The 13,205-nt window shown below is 36.7% G+C and overlaps 1 protein-coding gene across 4 annotated transcripts in view; it reads right to left on the bottom strand.

Moving 5' to 3' along the window:
* TSC22D1 (TSC22 domain family member 1) overlaps positions 1-13,205 on the bottom strand; it is a 147,350-nt gene that overhangs the window by 33,597 nt on the left and 100,548 nt on the right. Inside the window, exon 1 of one of the 4 annotated variants that reach the window (XM_054528708.2) lies at positions 10,138-10,244. The gene's annotated coding sequence lies outside the window, so the exon portion shown is untranslated. 4 annotated transcript variants of the gene reach the window in all.

Here is a 13,205-nt window from a genome sequence, read left to right on the forward strand (position 1 = left end):
TAAATAAATAAATAAATAAACAAACAAACAAAACTTTGCAATTTTTAACTAGCAAATAAGACTGTATGTTCATTTCTCCCAACAAAATTTACAAGGATATTCCTAGGACACAAGCAGGGCTGGAAATAAGCAGAGCTGCAGTGTGAGGGCCAAGCCCCCAGAAGCACTCATCCAGACTTCTCAAGAAGGCAGCACATAGGACTGGCACCCAAGGGCTAGGATTTATGATCCTCAAGAAGCTAGGGAAGGGGTGTAGGGAGAGGGTGGAAGCTTAGAACTAGTACCAGAGGGATTTGGGTAAGCTATTCAGTGCAACTTAGCACATACAAATAATAGCACGTACCATTTTAAAACATGGCCATCTTTGGAATGTCAAAATAAAGGATAAAAACGTACAGAGTGGTTTAAATACCGTCCTATTATATGGAGGTAGATAAGTGGGTGGCAACAAAAGTTTTCAAACTTGGTAATCAGAGTCACAGGAGGGGATATTTTAAAAATACAGATTCCTTGGCTGGGCACAGTGGCTCATGCCTAATCCCAGCACTTTGGGAGGCCGTAGGAGGCGAATCGCTTGAGCTCAGGAGTTCAAGACCAGCCTGGACAACATAGTGAAACCCTGTCTCTACTAAAAATACAAAAAATCAACCTGGTGTGGTGACGCACACCTGTAGCCCCAGCTACTTGGGAGGCTGAGATAGGAGAATCACCTGAGCCCAGGAGGTCAAGGCTGCAATGAGCTGAGATCATACCACTGCACTCCAGTCTGGGTGACAGAATGAGACCATGTCTCAAAAAGAAAAAAAAAATACAGATTCCTGAGCCCAATGTCAAACCTTATGAATTCTAATCTCCAGAGTTATAAAATAATAAATTAGCAACAATAACTGCTATGGCCGGGCATGGTGGCTCATGCCTGTAATCCCAGCACTTTGGGAGGCCGAGGCGAGCAGATCACTTGAAGTCAGGAGTTTGAGACCAGCCTGGCCAACAAGTCAAAACCCCATCTCTACTAAAAATACAAAAATTAGCCAGGCATGGTGGTGCACACCTGTAGTCCCAGCTACCCGGGAGACTGAGGCAGGAGAATTGCTTGAACACAGGAGGCGGAGGTTGCAGTCAGCCAAGATCGTGCCACTGTACTCCAGCCTGGGCAACAGAGCAAGACTCCTTCTCAAAATAAACAAAAAAAATAGCTGCTATGAAGAATGAAACTGGATCCCTCCCTGTCTTTCACCATATATAAAAATTAACTTGAGATAGATTAAGGACATGGATACCTGACGTGAAACCATAAATATTCTAGAAGAAAACCCAGGACACACTTTCTGGACAGTGGCCTTAGCAATTAATTTATCACTAAGATCCCAAAAGCAAGTGTAACAAAAACAAAAATAAATAAATGCGACTTAATTAAACTAAAAGCTTCTGCACAGCAAAAGAAATAACAGAGTAAACAGACAACCTACAGAATGGGAGAAAATATTTGCAAACTATACACCTGACAGAGGAATAATCTCCATAATTCACAAGGAACTCAAACAAATCAGCAAGAAAAAAAAATAACTCCATTAAAAAGTGAGCAAAGGATATGAATAGATATTTCTCAAAAGAAGATATACAAATGGCCAAGAAACATATGAAAAAATGCTCAACATCACCAATCATCAGGGAAATGCAAATCAAAACCACCACAATGAGATACCACCTTGCCCCAGGCAGAATGGCCATTGTTTAAAGTCAAAAAACAATGGATGTTGGCACAGATACAGTGAAAAGGGAACATTTATACACTGTTGGTGGGAAATTGGTACAACCTCTGTAGAAAACAGTATAGAGATTTCTCAGAAAACTAAAAGAAGATCATTCAATCCAGCAATCCCACTACTGGGTATTTACCAAAAGGAAAAGAGTCATTATATAAAAAAGACACTAGCACTCATATGTTATCACAGCATAATTCACAATTGCAAAAATATGGGATCAACCTATACACACACGCGCGCGCACACACACACAATGGAATAAAAAGAACAGCCATATAAGAACAAAATAATATCTTTTGCAGCAACTTGGACAGAACTGGAGGCCATCATTCAAAGCAAACTCAACAGGAATGGAAAACCAAATACCAAATGTTCTCACCTATAAACATGAGCTAAGCCATGGGTATGCAAAGGCATACAGAGCTGTATAACAGACACTGGAGACTCAGAAGCAGGGTAGGTAGAAAGGGGGTGAGGGACAGAAAATCACCTATTGGGTACAATGTACACTATTCGGGTGATGGGTACACTAAAAGCCCAGACTTCACCACTGTACAATTCATCTGTGTAACCAAAAACCACTTGTACCCCTAAAGCTATTGAATTTTTTTTTAAAAAAAGCTGCTACCATTTATTCAGCATTTACAATATGCCAGGCAATTTTCTAAGCACTGTGTATGTATCATCTTATTTTGTTCCTGTAACAACCCTAACAGTCACCTGGGACACAGAGAAGTAACTTGCCCATAGTAGACGGATCCAGGTTTCAAAACAGTCTGTGCTCCTAACCATGACATTCTGCATTATTTAAGATACCTTCCACCCGCAACAAACCAAGTAATTTTTTGAGGTAGCTGGTACTTAATCCAGTATTTGGGAACCGCTATACTATGGGAAAGTTCAAGTTGCTTTAGCCATTTCACTCTTTGAAATCAGACACAAAATCAACAGTATCTCCTATTACTGGTCTTTATATCAAGAAATATTATCATCTTTATTATGAAGAATTTACAATGTGCTAAATGCACAGAAATAGTTTTCCTGTAAAAGACTGGCTTATGTCTAAGTTTGCTGTTTCTAACAAAAATAGAAATTTTATATAACATAGTTTTTTCTTAACCTCACTTAGCAAGTTGCTATGTTTTATCATTTCTGCCCTAATAATATCTTAAAGGCTTTTAAATTCTTTCTGTATTCCTGCTGACATCACACTAATTCAGATTTATATCATAAAACTTCCAGATTATTGATTGCTATATCATCTCAACTGGTCAATCTGGCTCCAATCTCTCTCCAGCTGGATCCAAGCAAATCCACCCTGTGCTTTCAGGCTAATTTTCTTAAAACATTTCCTGCCTGTCACCCATGCAATTACAAGTCTGTTAATGATTACAGGGTACCTACAGGATAAGCCCGCAATCTTTATAGCCAGGCATTCAAGATCTATAAGTACCCACTGCCTACCCATCTCCGGCTTCCCTTTCCTAAATTCAACTACAATGCATTTTTTAATCCAAAATTCCTTCATAAAAACAAATACATCTTAAGCCACATTTAAAATGAGAAAAGTATTTAAATTGTGGGCTAATTCTTTAAATCCGTCTTAATAAAATTCTAGCTATCTTGGAGTTAAATGTTCAAATCTCATACTACTTCAAATGAGCTGCTTTTACTAATAGCTCTTAAACTTTTGGCAGAATATGTAGGAGGATGTTCTTAACACAAATTAAGCTCTTGCATCTGATCTTTCTGGTAATCTTGAAGTTCAGAGTTAGTTTTAGATGTCCAATTACTCAAAAACTCTGCCCCAAAGCAACAGGGAGGGTTTAGACTGTGTTTTAAAGCACGAATCTTGTATAATTCACTGAGCCAGTTTGTCAGACTTGAATTGTATTATTTTTACTTGAAAACACATAGTACCATGCCAAGAGGAAAATGTACCCAATCCTAGAAGTACAAGCTAGTGAAATTTATCTATATATTTAAGTCATGAAAGTTCCACTTACTCGTCTACTATGAAGTTAAAAAAAAGTTCTACTACCAAGCAGAACTGGGAAGAGTCAATTGATGATGCCCTAATATCCATTTCAGGTGGAGCTAATTTATCAGTTATTTCCTGTGGCTTCTCTGGAGCTCTTATAAAAGTTCTCCATTACCCCTTGAGGACTGAATTTTAAGATGAGGGGGGAAATTTGATGATTTATGTAGCCATCATGCAAAATCCATATGAGTAAGAAAGTGACAGGTAGATAAACATTTTAGAGAGCCAGAGAAAGGATTGCTGCTGGAAACCATGCCCTCTCCTCTCCCCTTAAGGTAGGGCTCAACTGTTGCTTTCTTAGTGCTTATGTGAGGTTAAACTGATTCATATTTTAAAAGATTAGAAAAATATGCAAATAATTAATGAAGGGAACAAATACGAAAGAAAACTTCCCCATAGTCAAATCTTTTATAACAGAACAACTCCAGACCTGGAAGCCTGTGGAAAGGGAAACGCAGTATCCACAAATGAGCAAACCAAGAAGTCCAAAGGATGAAGATTTTACCCACTGCTTGTTGTATCACCAATAAAGGCACAAACTGCCTTGAAACAGCTCTCCAATTACCAGAGTAGGTAATTGGATTCGAAAGGAAAATAGATTCACGTCTGGCCACATCCTTTATAATTATTATTATCTCATTCATACAAATGATGTACAACTCAGAGTCTAAAATATTTCTATAGGAAAGATTCCTTAAAGTTGCTCCATGAGCAGTTAGATTTGTTTCTAATATTTCTCATAACTACAGAACTCATTCTTCATGGTCTGGTGCTACCTTTACCATACTGGTGTTTGAAGAAGAAATTTTAAGGCCTCATAGTTTATTTTCCTTCCCCCAAATACCCTGTGTCACAAAAGCCGCTGGGAGAAGGCAATGTCTGCCTTCATTTGCTATTGAATTTTGCAGAAAGCAGCCATGTTGTACCACACCAGAGGCTGGCACTTCACATGATTCACTTCACCTCCAATAGGAAAAAAATGCAGATAAAGCAAAAAGCAAGTTGACGTCAGACCCAGCTTTTAAGAGTCAAGGTCCAGAGTCCCTGCTGGGACCAGTCCTTATTCCCTCCACACTACTGTTACTAACCACTGCATCTCAATCACATCCAATAACGCATTCAAATGGCTCACTGACAACAGATAAGTTATATTCTACTGCTTAAGAAATCAGGAAAGCGTGAAATATAGTTTAGTTTTCCATCAAAAAAGTTAAAATTTAAAAGTTCTGGCATATAAAGTGCGTAATAGCTAACCACCTGGAAAACTTAGATTTTAGATAACCAAGGGTTTGCTGTTCATCAAAGCAAAAAGAATCTACAAAATACAATCCTGCCACCTTGTGGTACCTATTCAAAAGTACTTCATACTTTACCATAAATTTTCTAATTTTAAAAAATGTGCTTATTTGAAAAAATATTAATCAAGATAAAGTTATTTTAAAATATTAAATACTCATGCTGACATTAGCTAAAATGCACTGAAATTTGTCTGAAATGAAATTATTTCTCAGGTCAAAACTAAATTCTCTCTTCCAACATAAGATGTGGAAATGCAATTGTGTAGCACTTGGATCTCTTGATAAACTCTTACCATCCCACTTTCCTTTCTGACAGTTAAATAGCCAGAATGTTAAATAAATAGAACTGCAAAACTTACTAGATAGCATTGCTTGATCAATTTTTAACTACAAGTAGAGATTAAGTATGGTAAATTTCTATATCTTTACTAAACATATAATTTTTAGATCGTTCAGACTCTTCAATGAACCTAAATAGACTTAAGTTTCTTAACATCATATTGACATATAAGAGAATAGTTCTAAAACAGTGAATTAAAATACAGAACCACTGGCAGTTTCAGCGCATCATCTACAATAATTACTTTTAGAAAATTGTTAAGTGATGACTAAGTCTCCTTTGACAAATAAAATATTGAAAGCTTATCCTGTGAAAATATAAACTACCAATTACAGGAGTCCTCCCTTATCTGTGGTTTCACGTTCCATAATTTTAGTCACCTATACTCCAAAAATATTAAGTGGAAAATTCCAGAAATAAGTCATAAATGTTAAATTATGTGCTGAAATCCTCCCTTTGTCCAGCAGATCCACATTGTATACACTACTTGCCCATTAGTCACCCAGTAACTGTCTCAGTTATCAGATCCACTGTCAGCATGTCAAAGTGGTTGGAGGATTCAAGTAACCCTTATTTTACTTCATAGCCCCAAAGTGCAAGAGTAGTAATGCTGGCATATTGTTATAATTCTTCTATTTTATTACTGTTGTTGTTAATCTCTTACTGTGCCTAATTTGTAAATTCAGTTTTATCAGAGGTATGTATGTATAGGGAAAAAACATAGTGAATATTGGTTTTGATCCTATCCTCAGTTTCAGGCATCCATGGGGAGTCTTAGAATGTGACCCCTGGAATAAAGAGGGGTCACAAATGCAAAGAGAAACTGTGGCATTTTTCTGTTATACAGCATCCTTTGAATTCTTCTGTTTAACAAATACTGGTCATCTCTTTTGTCTCACAACTTGAGAACTGTTCCTTCTTTTTTTTCATAAGAGACAGCATGTTTTACTTTGCACACTGGTATCAATCCTTCAGACACTCTTAACCATTGACATATCTGATTTCTGTCTCCCCTCTCACCCACTCACTCACTCAACAAACATATGAGGACCTGCTATGTGTACCAGGTCCTTAAAATGGAAACATGAAAAAGCATAGTCCTCGCCTGTAACCCCAATATTGTGGGAGGCTGAGGTGGGCAGATCACTTGAGTCCGGGAATTTGAGACCACCCTGGACAAAATGGTGAAACCCCGGCTATACAAAAAATTAACCGGTTGTGGTGGCATGCGCCTGTAGAGCCAGCTACCCTGGAGCTGAGGTGGGAGGACTGCCTTTGCCTGAGCCTGGGAGGTTGAGACTGTAGTGAGCCATGACCTAATCTTGAAGGAAAGGCAATTTTCTTTGTTTTGAGGTATATATTTTTGAACATTCCTTCTATCCCTCAAATTATTCTCGAAATAAGCTCCACATCTAATTGTACAACTGCATTAGTCCATTTTCATGCTGTGGATAAAGACCTGAGATTGGGCAATTTAAAAAAGAAAGAGGTTTACTTGGACTCACAGTTCCACATGGCCGGGGAAGCCCAATTATGACGGAAAGCAAGGAAGAGCACATCACGTCTTACATAGATGGCAGTAGGCAAAGAGAGAGAGCTTGTGCAGGGGAATTCCTCTTTTTAAAACCATCAGATCTCATGAGACTTATTCACTATCATGAGAACAGCAGGGGAAAGACCTGCCCCCATGATTCAATTACCTCCCACCAGGTCCCTCCCACAACAAGTGGGAATTCAAGATGAGATCTGGGTGGGGACACAGTCAAACCATATCAACAACTTTGCTAAGTATTTATTTTTATAGCATGAGTCTTACTACAAAGACTCAAGATGGGCATTAACAAAAAAAAGTATAAAACAAAAAGGTTTATCAGGGATAATGATAATGCAAATGACTTTTTAATAATCTTTTATCTTTCCTGTCCATAAGTTAGAACGTCCAAATTATCCACTAAATGGCTACAGGAGATACAAGGATATCAGTATTATCTATAAATCCTTAAGTAAACTCAGAAAAATATCAGATTAAAGAAAATTCAAGATGCTTTCAGAATGTGGTTTAAAATAAGAAATTAAAAAATAAAGAAACAATAAGATTTGCAAGTTGATTTGCTTTAAATTTCATTGTTTTAATTAAGCATCATGTTTGAAAGCTCTATCACAGTCCCTTCTAAAGTTACTCCATTCTCCCTTTTGGCTTTCTTAATAAAATAAATGGCTTTTCTTAGGTTTCTTCTTAAATGTCCCTGCAATTAGACATAATTTCCTCTAGAAAAGTGTCTCTCAGGTAGGGGTACACTATCAGATTTAAAATATTCACTAAAGTATAATTTTAGCTAAAAACACACACATTTACATATATACATGTCCATATATACATTATATACTATATGTTTTAAATATACATAGATATAAAACTATATCTCTATATATTACAATCACATACATCTGATACATATGAGATAATTTATCCTTCATCCAGTGCCTTTGGTACACAGATTTGTTAGACATTTCCCTTTTAATTTCTCATATCTTCCAAAGTTTTCATTAAATAAATTTCTAATTAAATCTTTAAGGTGGGAGGATCACCTAAGCCTAGGAAGTGGAGGTTGCAGTGAGCTGAGATCATGCCACTGCACTCCAACCTGGGCAACAGAGCGAGACCCTGTCTCAAAAAAAAAAAAAAAAAAAAAGGCTTTTTTTGAAAATCATCACAGCCAGTTCTAAAAATTATTTTTTATTTTTACTTTTTTAAGACTAGTCAAGTGCAGTAGTGAGAAGGGGGGAAAGAGTAAAACAAGGAGTTCAATCTGTAACTGACCATGAACAATCAATTGAGATAACTCACTACCTTCAGACCAGCCAAAAATTACTCTTAACTCCTGGTTGTCTATTAAGATCAACAACTAAAATCTAAGTTATTTCAATGTTCTTTTAAAAAACAAGCTTTCCAATTACATCTATATGGTTATGAAAACAAACATCATTTAACTATTAGTAATCAAATGCTATTTTTAGTTCCTTTCTTGCTCTAAAATTTCATGATTATTTTACTAGAAAGTTTACAAATACTTCAGAAACCCACAAATCAAAAAGAAATTTAAATTTTTAAATAATGGACTAGTTTATCATTAAAAGAAGTAGAAAATTTTACCATCATATGCAAGGGTGAATTTGGGTAAAAAAGCTTATTTCTCCTTTTTTTTTTTGGAGACAGTGTCTCACTTCGTCACCCAGGTTGGAGTGCAGTGGCTTGATATCAGCTCACTGCAGGCTCGACCTCCTAGGCTCAACTGATCCTCCCACTTCAGCCTCCCAAGTAGCTGGGACTACAGATGCACGCCACCACTCACAGTTAATTTTTGTATTTTTCGTAGAGACAGGTTTTCGCCATGTTGCCCAGGTTGGTCTTGAACTCCTAACCTCGAGTGATCCTCCTGCCTAGGCCTCCCAAAGTGCTGGGATTACAGGTGTGAGCCACCATGCCCGGCCTTATTTTTCCTTTAAGATTCAAGAATTTTTATTTAAACTAAGCATAAAATTTCTCAATTGGAATTGCAGACCCAATGTATATCTTTTATTCAAACTGATTAATGCATTTTTAGATTTATTTAAAATATTAAATTTATTAAATAATATTAAATTTACCAATCACTGAAGTATTTTACATTCATTTAAAACTATACAACTGGAGGCCAGGCACAACAGCGCAGGCCTATAATCCCAGCACGTTGGGAGGCCAAGGCAGGTGGATCACTTGAGGTCAGGAGTTTGAGACCAGCCTGAGCAACATGGTAAAAACCCATCTCTACAAAAAATACAAAAATTAGCCGGGCATGGTGGCACACACCTGTAGTCCCAGCTACTTGGAAGGCTGAGGCAGGAGGATCTCTTGAGCCCAGGAGGTCGAGGTTGCAGTGAGCCAAGATCATGCCACTGGACTCCAGCCTGAGCGACACAGCAAGACCCCTGACTCTAAAAATAAAAAAAAAATAAATAAAAATAAAACTGTACAACTGGATGAGTACTTTTGTCAGCATGCAAATCAGTTTAAGTTATACAAACAGTAGAAGCAGTAGATATGTGTGTGTGTCTGTGTGTATATATTTAGCATAGATGTATATATTTTTAAATTAAGCTAGAGTCAGGCCAGCTTTATTAAGCATTCACAAAAATCCACATTTCAAAAGAACCATGCAACTGATGGTTTACATATAATTTAAGGACCTCTATTCCTAAGACAAACTAAAGTACAGCTAACATCATCTTTAATTATAGACTAATTAAGCTAATGTTTTCTGATAGAAAGGCTCAATATAATACTCAATCTTTTACAATTTTAAGCCAATTTGTAATGGCTTCAACTGAGGAATCCAACAAATTAAAAAGCTGTTATGCCACTAAATGTTTAAAGATCTTAAGCTAAAAAAGGACTATACAATTCATCTCAGTTAACCAGTAAAAAATTTCAATCATGATCTCCAAATAATCCTCCAAGTGATTTTTAAAATAGCTTTAAAATTTTTCCAGCTAGGAAAAACAAAGCAAAGAACTAAAATGGCTGAACTGAACCTTATTTCACCCTCCAAGCTGAGTATTTAGAAACCAACTGCCTTTCAAGGTACTAGGCAGGACTGAGTACAACTGAGACAATTCCTTCCACAATTATTTGAATTACAGTGAAGTACTCACAGCAGGATTATCACTAGACTATAGGAAAAGCTTCATGCTACAGACTATGGTGGCTTTCTTGGGCCTCTCTTCCCACCCAGGCCCAACTGACACTCCTGGTGGACAAACAAGTGCTTCAGGAAGTAGTCCCAAAATTCCATCTGTCCCCTAAGGCAGTTTCTACTTAAAGGGGCAGTGGTCCAATTTATTTATGATGACTCATTACTTCAAAGAGAACAAAAATACTATGAATATAGTGATTTGTTATGTTTCAAGCATTTTAAAAGGCATAGGTGATTTTCTTTAGGTTTTCTTAGAGTGCAACAAGTTAATAACATAAGGCCTCTACAGATCATTTCGTCTTGATCCCCAAATCAGGAAAATCTAGTGAGGGTTTTCCCAACTTTTGAAACACTTATGTCAGAGGTGAAAAAACAATGAGGATGCAAGAATGGAGGGAAGGAGAAGAAGAAGAGAAAGGATGAAGGAAGGGATAAAAATAAGAATGGAGGGAAGAAGGAGGGAGAAGAGATGAAGAAAGGGAGGTAGGGGAAGGAGGACGGAGGAGAGTGAAAGGAGGGAGGGAGAGGAAAGGGAAGAAAAACTAGCCAGACAAGTAAACCAAAACCCAGGCAAGCAGGTATCAAGAAGTCTCAGAAATGTAGAAACGAGATGTCTGACAACTTTTTCATTCCCAGTACAATAAGGCCTCATTGTACTTTCTGCAATTTATATCTTAGATATTCCACTCTAGCCCTAGAAATATATTATCTTATTGGAGCAGTGTGGGGAAGGGGCGGGAAACAAAAAGAGATCTACAATTCTTTGTTTTTCTATTATTTAAACAGTCTGCAATGTTGTTCCAGAAGGTGGACAAGAGACTGACAAAACCAACCAAAAAAACAAGTGAAAGGAATTAAATAAAAGCAGAATGGTATAAATTATGAGATGGAAAATGTATATAATTAGTAAGTATACAAGTTGGATCTCTTTAAAAAAATAAACTTTAGAAAATTAAAGAAATTTTGTAATAGAAAAAAGATAATCCAAAGGGTCCAACATCACAAAAGTAGTTTTAAATTATAAGAATGAAATGAACAATGACAAATGTAGCATATATCAAAACTGTAGGATGCATCTAAAGTAGCACTTAGGGGAAATGTATAGTCTTGAACATTAGAATAAAGGCTAAAGATTATTGGGATAAGGATTTCAAGGAAACTGGCAGGGTGGGAGGGTCAGGAGAGGGAGGTAAAACAAACAAAATAAAAGCAAAAAAAAAAAAATTCAAGAAAGGAGATAAAGACAACAGCAAAAACTGTTAAAATAGAAAACAAGCATATATTAGAAGATCAACAAAACCAAAAACTGGCTGTATGAAAAAGACCATAAACCAGCAAGCCTCCAGTATAATTTAATCAAGAAAAAAGAGAAGGCAGAAATAAGCAGTATCAGGAACGAAAAAAATATATAACCATAATTTAAGAGATATAGATTAAATGGTCAAATAGAAAAAATGTAACTTACTGAAACAAAGAGATATAAAATCTGAATAGTCCTATATTGCCATCATATAAAATTAAATCAATATAATAGTGAAAAATATTTCCTCAAATAAAACTCCCAGACTAGATAGCTCCACCAAAAAGTCCTACAAAGCACTAAGTGACCCAGCTCTGTCAGTCCCTGCAATGGCCAAAAGACAGATCAACAACAAAGCCCAACAAAAGTGGCAGTCTCCAGTGAACATGACAAAACCTTAGTACATGGCCAGAAGAAAAAAATTAAAATTAATGCCATGTAGTTGACACCCAGAGCCCTGCATGAACTATATGATATACTCTGGGGACTCCAAAAAATATTTGGAAGAGGCACTGGTATCCCACATTAGGTGGGGGCTACATGGATTATAATTAATAAAAACTAATATTCTAATGAAAACTGTTTACATCTTAAGGGATATGGAGTTTTCAAATATTAGCTGAGATGTGATTATTGACATAATATATAAATTAAGTATTACTCCCAGTCTATCCAACTTTCTACTTTAATAGTTATATAAGCTATATACAAACTGTAGGGAAACTTGTGTCCAGGAATTCAAATATAAAAAATACATTATGTTTATTATAAAACAGAATCATTAATACTGTGTCAACAATTATATAAATTATTTGTAACTTGAAATAAACAGAATAACTAATGAAGTGATTTTTTTCTTTTTGTTGATTATTATCTAATAAAAAGTATCAATATATAAAAGCAGGGATGATGTGCTCTATTTTAAAAAAATAAAGTTATCAACAGTATCCATAAACTGCATGATCTGACCCTTGAATTATGAAAAATAAATCTTATACTTGAAGTCAAACTTTAATTTAAAAATCATAGTCAATTATGAGTCAAAGGGAAATTTTATGATGGCTGTTTTCTATAGTTAGTAATTACAATCTACATTAAAAATCAAATTTCTTTTTATATTTTCTTTTTCTTTTAGAGGCAGGGTCTTGCTGTGTCACTCAGGCTGGAGTGCAGTGGCATGATCATGGCTCACTGCAGCCTCAACCTCCTGGGCTCATGTGATCCTCCTGCCTCAGCAGCCCAAGTAGCTGAGACTACAGGTGCATGCCACCAATTTTTTAATTTTTTGTAGAGATGGGGATCTTGATGTGTTGCCCAGGCTGGTCTCAAAACTCCTGGTCTCAAGCAATCCTCCTGCCTCAGCTTCCCAAAGTGCTGGGATCACAGGCACGAGTTGCCACGCCTGGCCTGTTTTTTGTTTGTTTGTTTTATTTTGAGCAGAGTTTTGCTCTGTCGCCAAGGCTGGAGTACAGTGGCACAATCTTGGCTGACTGCAACCTCCACCTCCCAGGTTCAAGTGATTTTCGTGCCTCAGCCTGCCAAGTAGCTGGCTAATTTTTGTATTTTTAGTAGAGATGGGGTTTCACCATGTTGGCCAGGCTGGTCTCCAACCCCTGGCCTCAAGTGATCCACCCGCTTTGGCCTCCCAAAGTGCTGGGATTACATGTGTGAGCCACCATGCGTGGCCAACCTGACCTATATTTTCTCAAACACAAAGATTTTACTAA

Source organism: Pongo abelii, chromosome 14, assembly GCF_028885655.2.
Source record: "Pongo abelii isolate AG06213 chromosome 14, NHGRI_mPonAbe1-v2.0_pri, whole genome shotgun sequence".
Classification (NCBI taxonomy): Eukaryota; Metazoa; Chordata; class Mammalia; order Primates; family Hominidae; genus Pongo; species Pongo abelii.